This window comes from Lissotriton helveticus, chromosome 6, assembly GCF_964261635.1.
Source record: "Lissotriton helveticus chromosome 6, aLisHel1.1, whole genome shotgun sequence".
Classification (NCBI taxonomy): domain Eukaryota; kingdom Metazoa; phylum Chordata; class Amphibia; order Caudata; family Salamandridae; genus Lissotriton; species Lissotriton helveticus.
This window is the reverse complement of record NC_136067.1, coordinates 1150911587-1150924295: the sequence shown is the minus strand read 5'-3', so window position 1 is coordinate 1150924295 and position 12709 is coordinate 1150911587. Positions and strand designations below refer to the sequence as shown.

General features: G+C 51.6%; 1 protein-coding gene across 2 annotated transcripts in view; it reads left to right on the top strand.

Annotated features, from left to right (window-relative positions):
* Positions 1 to 12709, top strand: part of LYST (lysosomal trafficking regulator) — a 3192287-nt gene that overhangs the window by 3141237 nt on the left and 38341 nt on the right. The gene's annotated exons all lie outside the window — the stretch shown is intronic.

Here is a 12709-nt window from a genome sequence, read left to right as displayed (position 1 = left end):
AATGCCTGAGGCGCGGAGATGTCTATTGAATGTCTGGGAGCCGAATGATTATAACCAAGCGCAGCTTCGATGGGTGACCTTGGGTAATATGATTGCCAAGAGAGACATTGCCCAGTTATGGGGCGCCTAGAGGCCACCGACAGTTCTGGTGTGGCAACAAAACATGGACTGGTGCATGTTTAGAGAAAAGACTGTTTATGTTTCCCGTGGCACGCCCCGCAAATGGGGGAAAATCTGGGCTCAATGGAACACATACCGTGGTGATATATGTACTCCCCCCCCGTCCGGACCTGGATACTGACCTGCCATCCTCCCAACCTGATGTTTCCTCCGCAGGTGTTTAAATATTTTGTTTGTTTCTGATTTCCTCCCCCCCCCCTAATCTCATCGTATACCTCAATTCCATGCCTGTAGGGATGGGAACATCGATGATTCCGATTTTATAAAAAAAATTTAGATATTGCATCTCAAATAAAGAACAGCTTATGGGTTGAATCAAAAAAGCCTAAAAAAACTTTAATCAGTTGGTTTGACTCGGCCTGTACTAAGGCATTTTCTAAACTAAAATACGCTTTAAAAGCTCCCGATAAGGATCGCACTTTGATCAAAGCCTTGAGAAACGACTATAAGAAGACTTTGAAAAAGAGAAAGAATACCTTAAAAAAGGAAGCGTGGGACACATTGTGCGAGGCATCTCTAAACAGAGATGCTGCTGCTTTTTGGCAAGTAGTAAATGCACCTCTTTTAAATGATAATTTCTCAACAAGGATATAAGTAGCTATTACAGAGAGGGAATGGGTGAAGCATTACTCAGAATTATATTCTGTGACGCGAATTGAGGAAGACTCCTTAATGGAAAAAACAATGGAGGATCCCCATCACACACAGGTTATTCTGGATCCAGGCATGTCCTTAATGGAGGTAACCGCAAGTATAAATGTTAGCCTGGCAGGGAAAGCCCCCGGACCCGATGGGGTGCCGGTGGACTTATATAAAAATAACATTGGTTGTGGGGCGGATTCTCACCCAGCTTTTTAATGTTACATCTCGAACAGGTCTTTTATCTTCTTGGTGTGAGTCGATAATAGTGCCGATATTTAAGAAAGGGGACAGAGCAAGTTGTCATTGCTATCACCCAATATCGCTTTTGGACTCCACTATTAAGATTTTCGGCCGTGTGATTTTAAATAGACTTCAGTCCTGGGCCGAAGATAATATAATAATTAGCGATCTTCAATACGGTTTTAGGAAAGGGTTGAGTACTATCGATCAGTGCCTGAATTTGCACGTTCTTATTGAAAAATATACTAAAGCTGAGGATGGTTGTATGTTTTTAACCTTTGTTGACTTGACGTCAGCATTTGATTGGGTTACCCATTGCAAACTATGGCTGATCCTAGAGAAATTAGGAGTAGAGAAATCTATAGTTTATTTTCTCAGGGAACTCTATTCGGGGGCATCAGCCAGAGTCAGGTTTGGCAAGAATGGCGCGTGTACAGAAACATTTGGTATTGCTAGGGGTGTACGACAAGGTTGTGTCCTTGCCCCCTTTCTATTTACACTTTATATTAATGATGTAGAGAGGATATTATTACAGGAGGGCAGGGACATGCCGATGGTGGGCAAAAGATCAATCCCAGCGTTGTTATATGCTGACGACGCTGTCCTAATGGCCAGGACATCGATGGCCATGCAAAGCATAGTCACATCCTTTACTGATTTTATGACTAGTTTGGATTTAAGGATACATTGCTCTAAAACCTTTAGCATGACCTGTGGCCGTGGGGCAGCTAGAAAGAGAAAGATAATTGTTGTCTCCTCTAGCCCAGTTGACTTTACCTCAACCTTTCCATACCTAGGTGTTTTGTTCGACCATACTGGTCTATGGAACAATGCAATCAAGACAAGAAGGTTGCTGTTCTGCAAATCATTAATGGCCTTAACAAGTTTTAGCAAAAGAATGGGTAGAAAACCCATTGGGGAGATGCTTACAGTGTATAGAGCGACCTGTGTAGCACTTGTCACATACGGCGCAGGACTGTGGGGATATGCTAATGTGAGATCACTACAGGTGGTGGAAAACTCCTTTATGAAATATCTTTTAGCTGTTCCAGAAAGTATATCTACATACGTTTGCCACACTGAGCTTGGGGAACCATATTTAGAAGACACTATAAAGGTTGCACCAGTTCTGCTATGGCATAGGGCCTGGACCACCGAAGAATGTAAATTAAACCGCTCCATCTTGGACGATGTGATAAGGCTAGACAATGGTGGTAGGGTCGGATCGCTAAGCTATGTGAGGAAGTTTCTCACCGACTTAGGTCTGGAAATTTATTATGATGAACCTTCATCCATGTGTGATATTTCCAGAAAAGCACTGAAGGAACAGTGTATGAGTTACCTGGAAAAACGTAGATCCACTACCGAGATGTTGAAACAAACGGTGGTAGCACACAAGGTGATAACAACTACCCCAAAAATGCAGCCATATGTTAAATTGCTAATGAGTGATCATGAGAGGTTTCTACTAATTTGTTTTAGATTAAATATTTTATTCAGGTCGCTTAGCCTTCCTAACATGAACGATTGGACAAAAGTTTTATCTAAATGCCCATGCGACGAAACTTCTGAACATTCAGATATTCATATCCTCTTCTTTTGTAATTTTATTAGACCCCAAGACGAAGATGGATTATCCCGATACTGAAGATCATGGAAATAAACCGCTGTCGTCCTGCTTATCTGAAAGAGACACGTTAGTGATAGATTCCTTACCTTAGAATATCCCCAGGCGTCAGACTGGATCCGGAAACTTTTGCGTAGCAGTACCCTTGCGTGTCGGTAGGCGTCGTCTGCGGCTCCGCGTCCGTCGTCGGCGCCGTGATGACGTCGTCGGAGTACTTAGACGCCGCCTAGGCGTGCTGACGTCAGTTCTTCTTTTTTCCGCGCCAGCAATCGCAGATCTGGAAAAAGCAGTAACCCTTAGTCAATTTTTGACTATCTTTTTGGAGCATTTTTGATCATTTCTCGAAGTCTTGCGACTCCGATCGGTGCCGTAGGGATACCTGGCTTCAAGCACTGCGAGGATTGCGACCGCACGATGTCGGTCACGGATCCTCACCACCTGTGCCTAACTTGTCTAGGCGTCGACCACGACAACAAGGCCTGCTCCGACTGCCGGGCCCTCTCTTCGAAAGCCAGGCGGGAGCGGTCCCGCAGGCGACTCGAACTCCGGCAGTCGGCCCCGCGCCGCAAGAGGTCTCGGTCCCACGGGAGGTCGAGGGACAGGTCGCGGGCTCGGAGCCACCACAGTTCCGAGAGTAGGCCGCACTCCTCCGGGTCGAAGTCATCGTCGGGTAAGAAGCACAAGAAGTCGAAGAGGCGTCATCGCTCTTCTGACTCCCCCACACGCTTGCGCGATGCGGCCGGGGGTTCGGGTGACACCACCCACGCGGCTCCGTCGGAGTCGCGGGCGCCGCGTCACGCTCCACACCCTCCGGTCCCTGGGTGAGACGCGACGCCGTAGGAGATCGAGCGCTTCCTCATGGCCATGAGGAAACTCTCTCCTCCGACAGGCTCCGCGGCGCCTTCGGGCCCAGCGGACCCGTCTGGGGCCTCTAGCGGGTCGGGGGCTTCGGCCCCGACGCCGTCGGGTGCTTCGTCCCCGTCGCCGCCGACGCCTTCGGGCCCGGCGCCGCAGGGCCCCACAGTCCCGACACCGCCGGTGCCTTCGGGCCCGGCGCCGCAGGGTCCAGCGGTCCCGGCGCCGCAGGGTCCAGCGGTCCCGGCGCCTTCGGGCCCGGCGCCGCAGGACCAATCTAGACCTTCTTCGGGATCTGGGTCGTCGCCGGTGGACCTTACGACCTCCCCGGCGTCGGGCCATCAGGTGTCGCCTCCGGCGCCGTCCTCGGGCGGCGCCGTCCCCGATACCTCCTTCATTCCTGTTCCGACGCCGGGACGGCCCCGCTGGGCGCCGCTCCAGACGGCGCTTGGGGAGTTTCACTTCTATGAACAGGCCCCATTGATTGAGAACCCTGAGTATCAGGACATGGGTGATGAGGAGGATTGGGAGGGGTCTGAGGACCCTCTGACCCGAGAGTGTCAGTATCAAGAGGACTGGGCAGAGGACCTTGGGGAGGCCAGTGGCCTGGACACCTCTCCAGACACTGGTTTTGTCTCCCCTCCTACCGTGGCTTCGGAGGAGGGGGCAACCTATAGTGTGGTGTTGATGAGGGCTGCCAAGGCCTTGGGCCTTGGGCTCCCCGTCGCGGCTGTGAGGACTAATCTCCTCACTGAGGTCCTTAAACTGCAGTCAAGCTCGGCCGAGCCTCTGCTGCCCTTTAATGAGGCCTTGACCGACGTTCTTTTGGGCACTTGGTCCAAGCCCGCTACGGGTTCGCCCGTAGATAGGAACGTGGCCAGACGCCACCGCCCGGCCCCGGGCGACCCATGTTTCCTGTCCACCCACCCCACCCCCGAGAGTCTGGTCATCCAGGCCTCCAATTCCCAGACCGCATTCCCGTCGGCTCCACCGGACAGGGAATCCAAGAGGTACGAGCAGTACGGGAAAAAGATCTTCTCCTCCCTTAGTCTGGGACTGCGGTCTTCCAACACCGCATGCCTCTTGGGCCGCTACACCCACTCTCTGTGGAAGACGGTTGCGGAAGTGCTGCCAGAGTGTCCGTTGGAGGTACGGGCCAAACTCGGCCAAGCCCTTGTGGAGGGTCGGGATGCAGCCAAGTATTCTATCCGGTGTGGGCTGGATACCACCGACTCACTAGGTAGAGCGATGTCAACGACGGTGGCGGTTAGGCGCCACGCCTGGTTGAGGTCCGCCAACTTTTCGGCAGATGTCCAGAACACTCTGATGGACATGCCGTTTGATCGCCGTCGCCTTTTTGGCGACAAGGCAGACCATGCGCTTGAGCGCTTTAAGGACTCCAGGGCTACGGCCAAGTCCTTGGGCCTCTCGGCCCCGCGCCAGCAATCGGGTGCCTTTCGCTCCTTTCGTGGCCACGCAAGGGGCGTCCCCACACGTGCTGCCAGCCACACGCCGCAAACTAACATCCAGCGTGGTGGCGCGCTGTGGAAATCGCCGTGGAGGCGGTCGGGGTCAACGGCGAGGCCAGTCCACACCCTCCCCCGCAGCATCCGCCTCAAAATCCTCCTAGTCCGTGCTTTTCGGCCCATGTAACGCCAGGGGGGGGCAGGGTTCGCCATCACCTCACTCACTGGCGCACTATAACTTCGGACAGGTGGGTGCTGCAGATCGTCCGAAGGGGCTACTCCCTCCCCTTCGAGACGACCCCTCAAGCCATGCCACCGCAACACCACCGCGTATCGGGGGATCACTTGCGGCTTCTGCAGGAGGAAGTTTCGGCCCTCTTTGCCAAGGGGGCCATCGAGCGCGTTCCTGGGCCAGAAGTAGGACGTGGTTGCTACTCCCACTACTTTCTGGTACCCAAGAAGGGCAAAGGGGGCCTACACCCTATCTTGGACCTACGGAACGTCAACGGCTTCCTCCGGAAGGAGAAGTTCAAGATGCTGACTCTGGCTCAGGTCTTAGCTGCCCTGGACCCTGGAGACTGGATGGTAGCGTTGGACTTGCAGGATGCTTATTTCCACATCCCCATCCTGCCGGCCCACCGGCGCTACCTGCGGTTCACGGTAGGCCACGAGCACTTTCAGTTTACCGTGCTCACCTTCAGCCTTACGAGCGCCCCACGGGTGTTCATGAAGGTGATGGCGGTGGTCGCAGCTCACCTGCGCAGGTTAGGGGTTTCAGTCTTCCCCTACCTCGACGACTGGTTGTTGAAGGCGGGCTCGCCCCAGACAGTCGTCAGCCACCTCCAGACAACGGCAGACCTCTTGCACCAGCTGGGGTTATCCATCAATGTGCTGAAGTCACACCTGTGTCCCTCTCAGAAGCTCCTCTTCATCGGAGCGGTTCTCGACTCGGCGCAGTTTCGGGTTTACCCACCCGAACAGCGGGTTCGGGATATACAGGCTCTGATTCCAATCTTCCGGCCTTTATCCCGAGTTTCGATCAGGTTGACGCTGCGGCTTCTGGGGCTGATGGCTACCTGCATCCTTCTGGTGCATCACGCCAGGTGGCGGATGCGGGCTCTGCAGTGGGACCTGAAGTTTCAGTGGGCCCAGCATCGGGGCAACCTGTCCGACCATGTCCTGATCTCGGAGGGCACTGCGAGACAGCTGCAGTGGTGGCTCACGGACCGCGATTGGGTCAGCGGCAGATCCCTCTCCCTTCCCCAACCGGAGCACGTGGTTGTGACGGACGCGTCCCTCCAGGGCTGGGGAGGCCACATGGGAGAGGCAGGGATCAGAGTCCTCTGATCTCCGGCGGAGGCCCGGCTCCATATCAACCTTTTGGAGTTGCGGGCGATTCGTCTAGCACTGAAGGCATTCCTCCCCTCTGTCAGAGGGAGTGTAGTGCAGGTGTTCACAGACAACACCACCGCCATGTGTTACTGCAACAAACAGGGCGGGGTGGGGTCGTGGACCCTCTGCCAGGAGGCTTTGCGCCTCTGGCAATGGCTGGAAAATCAGGGCGTGACTCTGGTGGTTCAACACCTGGCAGGTTCTCTGAACGCCAGGGCGGACGAACTCAGCCGCCGGTGCATGATGGATCACGAATGGCGTCTGAACTCGGACGTGGCGCAAGGTCTCTTTCTGCAGTGGGGAGAGCCTTGGTTAGATCTATTCGCCACCAAAGAGAACGCGCAATGTCATCAGTTCTGCACGTTGGAATTTCCAAGGTGTCACTCGCTCGGAGACGCTTTTCGTCGCGAGTGGAGTTGCGGTCTGTTGTACGCCTTTCCACCTATACCACTTCTGCCCAGAGTGCTGAAGAAGATCAGGCGCGACCGGGCACAAGTCATCCTTGTGGCTCCGGACTGGGCACGAAGATACTGGTATCCCGAGCTACTCAGTATGTCAGTCGATCCCCCGGTTCGTCTGCCTCTTCAGGAGGACCTTCTGTCGCAGCAGCAGGGGACGGTCCTCCACCCGAATCTGTCCAGTCTCCACCTCCATGCTTGGAGATTGAGCGGCGACAGTTGAGGCCGTTTGACTTGACTCCTGAAGTCTGTAACATCATTCTGGCAGCCAGGCGTCCCTCCACAAAGTCTGTATACGCCTGCAGGTGGAACAGATTTGTGGCATGGTGTACAGCAAAGGCTGTGGATCCTCTTTCTGCCCCTCTTTCTGAGGTTCTTCTTTTTCTTCTTTCTCTTGCCCAGCAGGGCTCTGCTCTGGGCACTATCAAGGGCTACCTTTCTGCCCTTTCAGCCTTTTTGAGGCTGCCTGATCAACCTTCTTTGTTCAAGTCCCCTATTGTAAATCGATTTCTGAAAGGCATCACGCACACGTTTCCACCTGTTCCCTTTGTGATGCCTCAGTGGGACTTGAACTTGGTTCTTACATTTCTGATGTGCGCTCCCTTCGAGCCACTCCACAACTGTCCTCTTCGCCTTCTTACTTTGAAGACTGCCTTCCTGGTAGCCATCACCTCTGCCAGGAGAGTGAGTGAGCTCCCGGCTCTATCCTGTAAACCTCCTTTCCTTTCAGTCCATCCGGACAAGGTTGTGTTGCGGACAAGGCCCTCTTTCCTACCCAAGGTAGTCACGGCCTTCCACATTGGGCAGTCCATCACCTTGCCCACCTTCTTTCCGCCTCCGCATCCCTCGAGAGAGGAAGAGAGGCTCCACCGTCTGGACCCAAAACGTGCGCTCTCATTCTATCTGGATCGCACACGCCAGTTCCGGGTGGATGACCAACTCTTTGTTGGTTACGTGGGCGCCAAGAAGGGGAAAACGGTACACAAGCGGACCATCTCGCGGTGGATCATCTTGTGTATCCAGGCGTGTTACTCCTTGGCAAAGAAGGAACCCCCTGTTGGGCTGAGGGCTCACTCTACTCGAGCCACAGCGACTACAACTGCCTTGGGCCGAGGTGTGCCCTTGCAGGACATTTGCCAGGCAGCTACGTGGGCCTCGCTGCACACGTTTGCAAGACACTATTGCCTGGACAGCCAAGTCCGGAGGGATGGCTTCTTTGGCCGTTCCGTCCTCCAGGACTTTCTGGTTTGATTATTGGTTCGCAGACCCACCACCGGGGATGGTATTGCTGGGGTATCTATTCTAAGGTAAGGAATCTATCACTAACGGGTCTCTTTCAGATGCACAAGTTACTACTTGTGTAACGATATATCTGTAAGAGACATTAGTTAGTGATAGATTCCTTACCGTCCCACCCATCCTCCCCGTTCTGCGAACCGATATCTAGAGTTAAGGTCATCCCCTTTCAGGGCCCTAGTTTCAAGGCACCAGTTTTGGTTTTTAGCATAGCTCTGCGTTTCTGGCGTGGAAAAGCTGTGTCTAAGAACTGACGTCAGCACGCGGAGGCGGCGTCTAAGTACTCCGACGACGTCCTCACGGCGCCCACGACGGACGCGGAGCCGCAGACGACGCCTACCGACGCGCAAGGGTACTGCTACGCAAAAGTTTCCGGATCCAGTCTGACGCCTAGGGATATTCTAAGGTAAGGAATCTATCACTAACTAATGTCTCTTACAGATATATCGTTACACAAGTAGTAACTTGTGCTTTTAGCTGTTCAACGTTTAGATAATATTTTAACTGTGCCATCTATTTCAGCGTTTTTTAAAAATGTTTTTAGATCGCGGAAATCTATTATATCCTGATTGGTGACGAATTAACTGCATCTTATGATGAAAGTATGTAAATTGTGATTTTATTGTACTTTTATGGTTGTTTTGTTTTAATAACCGAATAAAGATTTGATGAGTGAAATTGGTCTGGATCTAAAACAATGGACTGGGATATGTTGCCAAGTGATTGCCATTCGCTGAGATTAATTCATGCCTTCCTTCTATCACCTTGTTGCTTATTGACGTTTTTGCCTTAACTGTGGCCGGTATGCCTAAAAGTAGGTCCCATGCTCACTGTGCCAAAAGGCTTGAGCTATACCTCACTAATTAGGCCGAAGTACACAAAATCTGGTCGGATGTTGCTTCTAATCCTGTCTGGAGTTAACCTGGCCTAGCAATTCAGCTGCTGTATACGTGGGGCCACTGGAATTATGCAATTCTGCGGCTGCAGCTATTTTTGTATAATTATGGATTTGCCACATAATCTGTCATCTGACGCATAATCTACAGATTTTAACCACAAAAATAGTTTCTAGCTAAAGCGTATCAAAAGTTGCAAAAAATATGGTGACTAGGTTCCTGCTCACCGGAAGGGTTTCACAAAGGTTGACTGATCATCTTTCAGTTGCTAATTGCTATATATTGGTGTTAAATTGGTACTTATTAAGGTGACCTCTTTCTCAGGCACTGTTACCAGGTGTAAAAATGTCAAAATAATGAAATAATACTAACACAAAATGTGCAGCATTATGTCTCATAATTTACCTTTTCTTTCTGCATAATTTAGTCAACCCTGCTGCATAATTTGGTCCTTTTCTGCCGCACAATTCCAAATACCCTGACCATACTGCTGGCGCAGTTATTGCATATGGCTGATTAGGGAAAGTAGGATCTGCTTTTATGGTTACCCCCACTTCTTTCTTGATGCAATGCTGTTTCCGACTAGACTGACTGGGATCCTGCTAATCAGGACCCTAGTCTCTGTTGTTTCTCCCCTAAATTGGTATGGTAAGTACTTGGGTACATCCCAGATTGGATACTGGTGTACACTTATCAGTCCCTAGTATATGGTTCTAAGGTACCCAGGGCATAGGTACACCAGGGTCCCCCATGGGCTAAAGTGTGTATTATGCTACCCATGGGAGACCACTCAGTTTGTAACTACAGGCCTGCCATTGCAGCCTGTGTAAGCTGGTGCTAGCACCACTTACGGAAGGTATAGGTTTCCCTATATCTAAGGTCACTGCACTTAACATCCTATAAGGCAGGCATTACAATCCAGAAGGCAGTGTGCTCGGCTTTAAGTGTGAGGGTGCCCATGCATGAGGAGGACACCCCTACAGCCTACAGAGTCCATTCTCCTGGGTTGTAAGGGAGGCAGCCATATAACATATAGGGAGAGGAGTTGGCCTAACAGCTAGGGCGGTCGACCTCGAATCTGGGGAACTGGGTTCGGGTCTCGGCAATGATGCTGAACATCCTGTGATTCTGGGCAAATCACTTAATCTCCCCGTGCCTAACAAAAATGAATGTGTCCTCATGTAACACAACTGGTGCTATGTAAAGCGCTGTGATACCCGATAACCTTCGGGTTAAGTTCACACTATATAAAACTCCGTAAAAAAAACAAAAAACATATAGAGGGGCACCACATCATAACGCGATGACATCTCAAAACTGGCTGCAACGAATCCTATCATGTTTGGTATCAAACATGGTGGAATCATACCCCCACGCCGTAAACAGTGTGGGAGGTATGATTCCATGCACTGTAAATCCCTCCGGGAGGCCCTCAGTGCTCCCGATACCAGTCTTCTAGACCCGGACAGCACAACATGGCTGCTGCCAACCAGAGACACTATTTTGCCCTCCTGCTGCGTGAGCCAAGCATGAGCAAGGGAAGGCAGAACAATAGGCATTCTGTCACAGGGAGGTGTAACCACCTCCCAGACCGGGTTTAGTGTATTGGGATAGGGGGGGTGCTGGCCAGCGCCACTCAGTGTGCTTGAAGGGCACATATGATGCCCTCCTTGCTTATTCCAGTTCAAACCAGCTCAGGGAACCGTTTGCTCCCGCTCTGGTGCGAAACTGGACCAAGGACATGGTAGTATCCTCTCCACTGTCCAACCCCTCCTCTGGAAGGGAACCGTGAATCATCCCAACCCTTTCATTAGGGTACTTAAGGGCTTCCCTGAGGGTGGGACCCTAGATTTGTTGTGGGACAAGATTAATTTCAGACACCACTTCTTCAACCGTCTGGGTACTCTGGCCTTCGCTCTGGGCATCAAGGCTGCAACCGGGAAGACTCCTGCTGCTCCTGATCTCCTCACCCTGCTCGTCTGCTGCAACGTCCGTGCCTCTGCACCATACAGGAACTTTCCAAGGCCTGTGGGCATTCAAGACACCTGAAGGAATCTCCCTTGAAGTGAAGGAGTCACGTACTTGCATATGCAGGCACTGCAGCTAAGCTGACCGGTCTGCTGATCCTGGGCTCCCACAGACTCCAAAAGGCTCAGCAACACAGGTGGTGGTTCATCACTTCCCTCGAGGCCTGTCCTGTCCTCGCACCAAGTTTGAGGCCAGTATCCCTCGTTGGAGCCACAGGAACCCAACCCCTGTTCACCGCTTCGACTTGCAGTTGCAAAGGCTTCTTGGCTTCCTTTCACCAAGATCTTCATCCTCACCTCATCACTTGCATTGTGGGCTTCCATCTTTGGTGAGATGCTCGAGGTCTTCTCGCGACTCCAGTGCCTCCGGCCTGTGGGTCCTCTCGAGGGTCTCCTTTGATTTATCTGGGCTCCCCTGCGTGTGGTGAGTCACCTGGACCTTGCTCGCCCCAACACTGAAGTCTTCGCTTTCCACGTTGTTTGCAGTTGACGGGGTTTGTTGGTGCTCCCAACGGACACTGTCCCCTCAACTCTCAACATTAGACATGGGACACCTCGTGAACGGCTCCTGGTCTTCCACAGCATTGTGTGTTTCTCACAGTTGCAGTTCCAACGTTACCGTCATCTCTCCTGCAACACCCGACATCGGTGGGCATTTGTCTTCCGTGCCCCTGGTCCCTACTGAGTGACATAGACTCTGTCCCCTCTGCTTCCAGGTACTTCTCAGCTTGAATCCACTTTTGGGTTCTACCTGACACTTTCGCCTACTCCAGCAGCAGCATCTTCCTGAAGTCCTCCATTAGGTTCAACGTTGGTTTCCAGCGCCTCTTCGCACCTATGCACCCGGCTTCCCTGGGGCAGATATCCTGGTTCCTAAGGTATCCATGGGTAGGGCAGCTCTCCAACCTTCTGTCTTCCACAGGGTTTCTTCAGGGTCCACTGGGAAGGGTCCTTCTTAAAAATTGCAACTGCGACTTACCCATTGACTTGTATTGAAGCCCGCAGTCGTTTTCCCACTCTGCACACGGCCTCCGTGGGGTTCTTGCTTACTTACCTTGGTGGTTCCTTGGGTCCCTGGCACTTCTACATCTTCTGGGTATAGTCTTGACTTGAGTCGTGGTTCGCAAACCACTATTTTAGTATATAGTTTAGTCTCCCCCTGGTGACCACTGTATATTTTGTGCTACTTACCTGTTTCTATTGAAAAGTATTGTTTGCATTGTGTATATCTCCAGTTAGGATATATCAGTATGCGTTAGTGAGTGTTCTATAATTAGTACATATTTTTATAAATACACTGTGTGGTTCTTTTTCACTTAATCTATATCAACAAGATTATGTTCTTGTAAAACAGGCTGCTTTACACTTCTGGACTAAGCCTGAAGGCTGCTGTCCAGAGCTACCACTTAGATAGCTTTCTAAGGTTGTCTAAGACAACTAAAATCACCATAGGGGATGTCTGGATTGGTGTATGGTGCCCACTTACACAAGTGTGCACCATATACCAAGCCAGCTTCTCACAGCTGGTCTCTATTTAGAGTAGCATAGTGGTGAAAACGATGGGCAGCAACATAGCCCGACCAATCGCTAGTGGCCGAGAATAATCCAAACATTCCTTCTATCAGCTTGT